General features: G+C 36.8%; 1 non-coding gene across 1 annotated transcript; it reads left to right on the top strand.

Annotated features, from left to right (window-relative positions):
• The first annotated feature begins 2,153 nt into the window (after nucleotides 1-2,153).
• Nucleotides 2,154-2,235, top strand: Trnas-aga. The gene has a single exon. It is a non-coding gene; the product is annotated as a tRNA-Ser (tRNA).
• Nucleotides 2,236-10,608: the final 8,373 nt, after the last annotated feature.

Genomic DNA, 10,608 nt, shown 5'->3' with positions numbered 1-10,608 from the left:
CCAAGGAGGACCTGCAAACAACTGCCAAATTCATCACTCAAATCGGAATATCTGTATGAGATAATGTTTACAAATTTGAACGAAGAAGAAGAAGAAGAAAAACAGCAACCCAAGGGCGGACCTTTATCCTCGATGCGAGCAGAAATAATAATGAAGGATTTATTTTATTATGACCCAATTCAACATTTTATTTCATGAGACAGTTGTTAAATCACCTACTTTAATACTGGTAGGTGCTGAGTTCGTACTGCAGTGTCGCATTCAGCCCATTGTGGGGTTTCACAATGTTCCACGTGGAGGTATAACACCACTAGTCTACAGCGACCCCGTCCTTTAACGACTATAAGTTAACGTATATAAATTATGAATTCCGATATACTAGTATTAAATTTTTCATCTTGGCTGTATACATAATATGCTTACTATCACCTGTAACCCTGTCCCAGCTATTTCCCTCCCATGAGACTATCCAAGTTTCAACAGTCTGATTCGTATACATGTACCATACATATTTGACGCATTTATTTGTATGAAAGAAGGACCCTGTTCCTCAGTGTGAACATTATCAGTGTACACTGACTGTGCGCCACATTTTGGAGGCGTGTAATCATCTGAAGCCGACGAGAAATGATATATATATATATATATATATATATATATATATATATATATATATATATATATATATATATATATATATATATATTTGGTATTAAATGTTTTTGAATCTTCTAAATTCCACCGAAATTAATTTTAAAGTTCTTATAACACTTTGATTTGTATATAAAGTTTTAAAATATACTTACCTCGATATATGTATTGTATTATACCCCCCCCCCCCCCCCCCCCCCACCGGTCTTTGCGCTGTAGTTTTAATCATAATAGTTACATATACTTACGTTTTCTGACACCCAAATGCCGATGTGTATTTTTGATGAAACACTTATAAGGCTAATCTTATTGGCAGACGACTCAAATACTTTGTATTGTACCCATACTGACCAAAAAACAAATATATATATATTTTGAGGTTCCCCAATTATAGAAAATATCAAAATTAAAATTACAGTGACAGACCCAAATATCATATCTCAGCAGATTAAAAATTAAAAGAAGTTTGTTTTGTTTAACGACACCACTAGAGCACATTGATTAATTAATCATCGGCTATTGGATGTTAAAAATTTGGTAATTTTGACTCGTCGTAGTCATCAGAGGAAACCCGCAACATTTTGTCCTAATGCTGCAAGGATCTTTTATATGCACTTTCCCACAGACAGGAAAGCACATACCACGGTATTTGACCAGTTGTGGTGCACTGGCTCATGCGAACCAAGAACCTCAAGCGAGCACTCAATCGACTGAGCTAAATCCCGCACCCTCAGCAGGTTAAAGTTCGAAGAACACCAACCTTTCACGTTTAGTGATAGTTAACGCTACCAATCTTGCCATTGGTGATAAATATATAGATGACAGGAATTGTTGTGACAAAATGTTATTTCATATGGCCAGTAAATTTATGTAATTTAATTTGAACTAGTGACGTAGTTTCAATGTACTATCTACTATTATGTTCCAAATATAATGCTGTTTACGATATGATTATATGGTGGTGGCCATCTTGGGAAATGGCCACCGTGTGAATCGCACGCAATTTTCAGACTGTCATTTGGTAGAAATAAACCAAATAACTTCCGGCTGGGTCAAAATTCGAGGTGCACGGAACTTTTGATAGCGAAGATAACACCACAAGTTCTGTGATTGGTTATAAATGTGAGTTTCATTTGGGCTAAAAATGTAAGCAAGTTTATTTCATCTAATACCACTGTGTCAACTAGCGTTGTGCTTGAAACATGTATGGGGTATCTGTAAAAAAATTACTCAAATTACGGGTGTTGTAAAAACGTCTGGCTATACCGAAAATGAGCCATGAAAGATACCATTTTCTTCAGTTAATACTTTGAGGTAGGGGTTGTGGGTCATAGTTTGGTTGATATATTGTATATAGTGTTTTTAAACAAAAATCAATGTGCTCTAGTGGCGTCGTTAAATAAAACAAACTAACTTTTTGTTTTGTTTTTAAACACAAACGTTTACGGTCACAGTCAAATAATGTTTATGATATGTAAACACATTTACTCATTTGTTACCAAGCTGTGATGGCCGAGTGGTTAAGGCGTTGGACTAGAAATCCAATGGGATCTTCCCGCGTAGGTTCAAATCCTACTCACAGCGAATATTTATTTTTCTTTTATTCTTGTTTATGAAAATTGGGTCTCTTTGAAAATTGTTTTGATTTCATTTACATCTATGTCAAAATATACCATTAGCTTGAAAGAAAGAAAAGAAAGAAATGTTTTATTTAACGACGCACTCAGCATATTGTATTTACGGTTATATGGCGTCAGACATATGATTAAGGACCACACAGATATTGAGAGAGGAAACCCGCTGTCACCACTTCATGGGCTACTCTTTTCGAGTAGCAGCAAGGGATTTTTATATGCACCATCCCACAGACAGGGTAGTACATACCACATCCTTTGGTATACCAGTCGTGGTGCACTGGTTGGACCATTAGCTTGATTGCTTGGCTTGTGTTTCACAGTATACATTTCAATAAAATATAACAAAACCGGAATAATTGTGATATATTTAGCATTATTATATTTTATTTTATTGAGATAACTCCTGTTTTTATTTTCATCAGTCACAGCCTCAAGGATGAAGCGACGCGAACGTAATACACCGGCCTCGGTGGTGTCGTGGTTAAGCCATCAGACATAAGGCTGGTGGGTACTGGGTTCGCAGCCCGGCACCGGCTCCCACCCAGAGCGGGTTTTAACGACTCAGTGAGTAGGTGTAAAACCACTACACTCTCTTCTTTCTCACTAACCACTAACAACTAACCCACTGCCCTGGACAGACAGCCCAGATAACTGAGGTGTGTGCCCAAGACATCGTGCTTGAACCTTAATTGGATATAAGCACGAAAATAAGTTGAAATGAAATGAATGCGTTACACTTCAGTAATTAAATCGAAATTTCCATGCAGCAGTTACAGTAATTATTTTGTAGATATTACAATTATAAAACTGGAAAATATCCATTCGACTCTACATTGTACAGAGATACGGTCTTGATTAGATTTACTATCATCACGGTTTATAGTTAGACAGCAGGGCCGTAGCTAGGATTTTTTGTTTGGGGGAGGGGGGGGGGCAACTGAGTAGTTAATAGTCTAAAACTCCTTAAAGGGTCAAGGATAGAATTTTTTTTAAGTTTCTATACACCCCCGCCCCCGTCCCGCTAGCTACGGCCCTGGACAGGGCATATATCTAAAATAACAAAATCTCGTCTGCATTTCTTTATCCTTAGCTATAGTGCAATATCCGACTCGGTTTCTATCGAGTTAACCATTGTTAATTGTACAAATTGAATCTTTCATGCTATGGTTTAATGACTTAGAAAGCCATACCGGCTTATTTGAAAAGTATTCTGCATGGCGTGGTTGTAAAATATTTACACTTCATTTAGCCTGCAGCCCGCTTGTAATTGTGGTGCTTTTCTGGCATAGATCGAGGATATCTATTCAATTAAGGTCCAGCCAACCACGTGACCTGGGGGCCATGTGCGATATGTCTTTGGTTATCCGTCCCGCTCATCGGTTTTTCCAAAAGATGTGTGAAAAATTAGAAAAGCAATTTGTTTTCTCTTCTAGAGGCACCATGAAGAGTCGTTTCAATTGTGCTGCCTGTGATCGGGTGACGAAAAACAATTGTGAAAATTCCCCAGAGTTCTCAGTCCTCACGACCCAACGTTATCTCGAGTGACGGCCACTACCACGCACCGCGATCACTCAATTTAGTCGTGGCCAACCGCGCCAGTGATGGCGAAGAGTTTTATTAGTTTTGCTAGACCGAGTGAAAGTTAGCTTGCAGGGGCGTAGGCTAGGGGAGTTTGGGGTTTCGACCCCCCCCCCCCCCCCCCCCCCCCCCCCCCCCCCCCCCCCCCCCCCCCCCCCCCCCCCCCCCCCCCCCCCCCCCAAGGCCCAGATCACGCTACGCCCCTGGCTTGGGAAGCTTTCCATCACTTTGGTTTGGAAAATTCAAAGAAGTATTTTCTAGAACACGCGGTTCTCCTTTCTTTCTCGTATTGTCGAACGCATATAAACGCTTTTGTTTGTTTACACCCTTCCTTTTTTTTTCTTTCTTTCATTCCTTCTTTCTCTTTGAATAATATTCATTTCTGTTCATATCTAAACTGCATAGCTATATTACTGTTTTGATATGTACAGGCGCGTTGCAAGACATAGGTTTTGGGAACCAAAACAGGCGTACGGGCTCCTATTGTTTTAGGGGGGGGGGGGGGGGGGGTGAGGCTGGCTTTTGCCCGAATTAAACGAAAATACCCGAATCTGAATAACACCATTTATTCATACTAGCATTACTACCTAACAGTTATATATGGATGCAAACGAATCACTTCGTATTTTTACAGGGATGACAACTAACAATGAGGGTAGAATGATGGAAATACATGGTAAAAAGGCCTTAGGTTAGCACATTTTGTCAGAATATCTGTGTCATTTTTGCCCGAATTTAAGGTTTTTCTCCAACCCCCCTACCCGCCCCTGTCTCGTAAGCTTATTAGCCTAACCCGCCCCCACCCCCGAGTATCTGCTCAAGCGATTTCTCTCTTTTTGTAATGTATTTTTTTCCGAAGGAGCATGACTCGACCTTTCTAGAAACCTCTCCCCAATTCATAACATTTTGCACATGCGCCTGATATATGGATTATGGAAAAAGCCTCGTATGTTGAAAAACGTGTGCCTAATCCATTTGTTTTTCAAAAGCAGTGAGATATGTGTCAAGAAGAAGCAATGAGGAAATTAGAGTCTTTCAGATATCCTAAACAAGTGGATCCTTCATGGTGACGATGGCGACAACAGGAAGTCAAGGATAGCAGACGACCGCATTAAAATTTTGTCTAAAGGGAGTTCGTTACCACATTTATAATAACATTTTGGAGTAAAGTTATTTCAGTTTTAAAACATTAACTGCGTTTTTTCCATTTACACTTTTTTTTTGCTTTCTTTTTTCTGCAGTTCTTCGCCTCATTAAAAAAAAAATAGTTATACAATATAATAGCTCATTATGAAAACGAACTCTTGTGAAAAATATTAATCTCTCTGCTTCTATCATGTTCTCCTTTATCCCCCTATATCTGTCCATCTCTCTCTCTCTCTCTCTCTCTCTCTCTCTCTCTCTCTCTCTCTCTCTCTCTCTCTCTCTTCCATATTCATCAGTGAATAATACCACTGTATTATCAGTGTTGCAACTCATTTGGACAGATCTTTTAATATAAACGCCAGCTGTTCACCAATCCAATACCAATTAATTGTTGGTCATAATTTATTGTTTAAATCAACTTGAGGACAGCACAATCATGCTTAGAACTACTCTTCTCAAGCCTCGTAATCACGACGTTGTATTAACTTCAAACTGGGAAGTAAAACGTGCATTGCGTTTGGCCCAGGAGGTGATAGATTTACCTCATACGTTTTGGTCATAATTTATTGCTTAAATCAACAAGCTGACAGCACAGACCATGCTTTTGCTCTACACAAACCCAACAATGTGGACTTTTGCATTAACTTCAAACTGGGCAGTGAATTAACGTACATTGCCTGTGAACCGGGAGGAGGTTTAATTTACCTCCATCTCCGTAAGACTTCTAACATTTCTTGGGGGCTTTTGTTTCTAGCGTCTTTGGAAACACGCTGCCTCTGTGAGACGCTTTGACTTTTCCTTTGTGAAGGAATTAATGCTTAACCCTGGACAACAAATCGATATATCATTAGAGTGAATTTCATTACGTTCAGACAAGTGCGCATCTCATCGAGGCATTATCTTTATTCACTTCCCACGGCTCTAAGTGAAATCGCCATACGGCTTCGTTAGCCGGATCGCACGCGGGTCCGAGACTAAACAGAGCAGGATATTCGAGTCTCGCTGACGTACAATAAGACACAGGTGTCCAACAGCAGGAATTGTAGTAACCGAAGGTTAGTGTGCTATGTACCTTATATGTATGCATATTATCCAATATTATAATATATGTAATTATATATATATATATATATATATATATATATATATATATATATATATATATATATATGTCTGTATATATATATATATATATATATATATATATATATATATATATATATATATATATATATCCACGTTATCCCCGACAGCAGGTTATTATTAAATTTTCGTGTTCTATTGCTTCTTTCTGTCGGTGTAATTAATAAATTGTTAACTTTTTCGGTCACATTTACATCATCATCACCGTTACCTCTGTCGTAATCATCATCACTATTATAACTACTGCTACTACTACTACTAGGGTCTCCACGAGTACTCGAGTACTCGGGCACGGGTCGAGTCTAGCAAGACTCGAGTCCGTTCACAGGACTCGAGTACCCGTGCAAGGTGGAATATAATGATCAACTATAATACAATGGCCAATGTAGGACAATAATTTTAGCAGTAAATAATTGACGATATAAGTTACACAATAATTATATGATCATGCACTAGTTTCGTCTGTCACAACACTGAACATATCAACCGGTTTCTAAATGCAATACAATGGCATGATTTGGCATCCATTTTCAGCGCTGGAATTAAGATGCATAATGGTATTTAACTTTAGTCCTTAATCTCATCATAATCTAGTGTAAAGTGTCGGGTACTCGGGTCCGGGTCGAGTTTGACCCTCGATTACTCGAGTCCCATATTTTGGAATCGTGGAGGCCCTAACTACTATTATTATTAATAATATTATAACTACTACCCTGTTACGTTTGGATCTTGATCGAACCAGTACTAGAAATAATTATGTAACTCCGGTGGCTTGGGGTCAGAATCTCGCACCTCTATATATTCTGTTCACGTGTTGTGGCGTGTGTGAGCAAGGTAGCGTGTTTGAGAATGAACGTTTTTGTATAAATGCCGTTTTTTAAGGAAGTCTGTTCTCTTGAAGTATGTATATGTATTTATAATCCGTTTGTGTTTGAATAATCATCTGTATTGTGACGTACGCAGAACGGCGTATACTGACATATATAAGCTATGTATTTTACCATATTCTGTATGCATACTTACGTATGGATAGATCGTTTACAATTTGTTCAGTGAACTGCTGGGGATTTGCGGATGTTAAAAAGAGAAAAGATGTCTTTAATTATTTACGGTCAAACCGGTTCTCAGTTTACTGTCTTCAAGATGCCCATTTCACAAAAGAAAAAGAACTGTTTATTCGTGCAGAGTGGGGGTTTGAATGTATTTTTAATTGTAAAAATAGGCAATCACGCGGAGTTGCAATATTGTTAAATAATAATTCTGAATATAAAATAGATACAATATTTAGAGATGGCAATGGAAATTTACTCATTGTAGATACAACAATTTGTAGTCTACGTTTAACTTGAGTAAACCTATATGGTCCAAATACAGATAATCAAGATTTTTACAAGCTAATTTTACAACAAGTAAAATTGCTTAATAATACAAATTATTTACTCGAGGTTGACAGGAATCTGGTTTTAAACCCATACATCGATACACTCAACTACGTAAAGGTTAATAATCCAAATGCACGCGAAGCAGTATTAGAGATGATTAGTGAGCTAGATCTTGTTGATGTCTGGAGAGACCATAACTCCGAACTTCGTAAATATTAATAATCCAAATGCACGCGAAGCAGTATTAGAGATGATTAGTGAGCTAGATCTTGTTGATGTCTGGAGAGACCATAACTCCGAACTTCGTAAATATTAATAATCCAAATGCACGCGAAGCAGTATTAGAGATGATTAGTGAGCTAGATCTTGTTGATGTCTGGAGAGACCATAACTCCGAACTTCGTAAATATTAATAATCCAAATGCACGCGAAGCAGTATTAGAGATGATTAGTGAGCTAGATCTTGTTGATGTCTGGAGAGACCATAAGAGACATGGAGGAGGAACACACCATTGAAACAGGCCAGATCAGATTTTTTCTTAATATCAAATTCACTATATTCGTTTGTAACGAACTCTAATATACATTGTGTTTATAGAACTGATCATTCTATGCTTAATCTTAATACCTATTGGAAATTTAATAATTCACTTTTAAAAAATAAATCTTACTTAACAATAATAAAAAACCGTAATTACTAGTGTTAAAAGACAGTATGTAGTACTAGTCTACAATCTAGTATGTAGTACTAGTCTACATTCTGGAAGCAATCGATAATATCCCCCTAACGGAAATTGATTTTCAAATTAATCATCAATTATTTTTAGAAGTTTTAGAAGATTTCCTACTCATCTTATTTGAAAAAAGAAAACAGTAAACGGGAAAATAAATTAATTGAAGAAATAGAATCCTTCAGGGGCGTAGTGTGATCTGGACCTGGGGGGGGGGGGGGGGGGGGGTTCGAATATGAACCAAGTGGACCTTTTTTAAATTTTGTTTTTGCACCACCAGAAACTCCATATGTATAAACCTGTATGTTTTAGTTCTGAAGCGGACCATTTACTTCAGCGGGGTGTGTGTGTGGGGGGGGGGGGGGGGGGGGGGGGGGGGGGGGGGGGGGGGTGGGGGGTGTGTGTGTGTGTGTGGGGGGGGGGTGTTCATCCGAACCCACCGAACCCCACTAGCTTACGCCCCAATCCTTAGAAAAAAGCGACCATTTAGATTTTAAAAAACATTAATTCAAAACGAAATGATTTAGAAAACTTGCGTCAAAAAACATTGGAAAGTGTATACATCAAATCGAGAGCTAGATGGATAGAAGAGGGTGAACGCATTATTAATTACTTCTGTAACTTAGAAAATAGACATTTTATTAGTAAATCCATAACTGTTATTGAACAAAAAGATAGTTCTATTATTACAGATAAAAATGAAATTATGAACGAAACAAAATAATTTTATCAAAAGCTTTATTCTCCTAAAAAAATATAAGAGACGCTAATCTAAATTATCTACTTTCAGATCAAGATTTAAACAAATTAAGTAAAGAACAAGCTGATTCTGTAGAAGGTTTATTAACCTATGATGAATTATCAAATACAATGAAGTGCACAAAAAATAACAAAAGTCCAGGATTTGGCTTTTCTGCAGAATTCTTCAAATTAAAAACAAAAGCCATTTCAGAAATTTATAGATAGTTTACCAACACTCACGGTATTTAACAATGTTTGGTCTTGAAAATGTTATACTTGAGTATATGTCTTGCTTTGCGTGGGGTATTACATTGGAAATTATATTCATTACCAACAACATCATCACCATCATCACATAAACAGCATTTACGTTTACGTCTTGGAATATTTTCCTGTGTTTCCAACTTTGTCTGGTAGCTTGTGATTGCTAGTACGATACACGATAAAAGTAGATCTATTGTTTTTATTTTAAAACTAATAAACGAGGTTGCAAATTAATGTCGTCTTCAAAAAGTGTTTAATCAGTACTTTTAATTCAAGTAATAAGAAGTATATGTCCATCAATCAATCAATTCTTTCATTTTAATGTTCTTTTATTTGTATAATATTATCGTCTCTTATAACTCTGTACTGAAGGGCTTTTAAAATATTATGTATATTGTTTTATATTTTTATATAACATGTATGTAATTTTTAAAAAGGTGAGACGGGAATAAAAAACAAATTGAAATTAAAATTGAATTAATGTTTTGGATTTATCATAGTTTGTAACCCAATAGCCGATGTATTTTTCGTGCTGGGGTGTCGTTAAACTTCTATTCTACTCTATTCTATTGTATTCTATTCTATCTGTCCATGTTTGCAAATATTGGTTCTTATCGAACATTAATGGATTTGACTGAGCGCTTTCTTTATCTTTTGTTAAAGAGATTGTCCTGAGATGGATTGCACTGTATCACGTCTGTGACTAATGGAACATTTTCAGCGACTAAAAGTAAATATGAAAGAGACTCCTTAGTTAAGATGTCGACTATTAAAGACGTTTTAATATTAGACTAAAATAACTTATTAAATACATATGTTTTCTTCATAAAATATCAGTGTTTGTCAAAATCCATTTTATTTATTTTATTTCTTAAAATATTGTTTTCGTACGTACGAAATAGAATTTATTGGAAGGCAAAATCTAATTTAGGCTACTTGCAGTATTATCGTGATCAGAAATACATTGCACATACGCACATTAATATTTTCAGTCGTTAAAAATAGTTTGTTAGTCTGAAATATTTTACAGTGTCCCTTTGAAAACATTTTCTTGTTTAAAATGTCATTGTCTGTATATTCAATGAAGTTCAGTTTGTTTTGTTTAAAGATACCACTAGATCACATTGATTTATTAATCATCGGCTATTGGATGTCATACAATTGGTAATTTTGACATATAGTCTTAGAGAGGAAACCTGCTACATTCTTCCATTAGTAGCAAGGGATCTTTTATATGCACCATCCCACAGACAGGATAGCACATACCACAGCCTTTAATATACAAGTCGTGGTGCACTGGCTGGAACGAGAAATAGCTCAATGGGCCCACCGATG

The sequence above is a fragment of the Gigantopelta aegis genome, chromosome 1 (assembly GCF_016097555.1).
Source record: "Gigantopelta aegis isolate Gae_Host chromosome 1, Gae_host_genome, whole genome shotgun sequence".
Lineage (NCBI taxonomy): Eukaryota > Metazoa > Mollusca > Gastropoda > Neomphalida > Peltospiridae > Gigantopelta > Gigantopelta aegis.
This window is presented reverse-complemented; position numbering and strand designations above follow the sequence as displayed.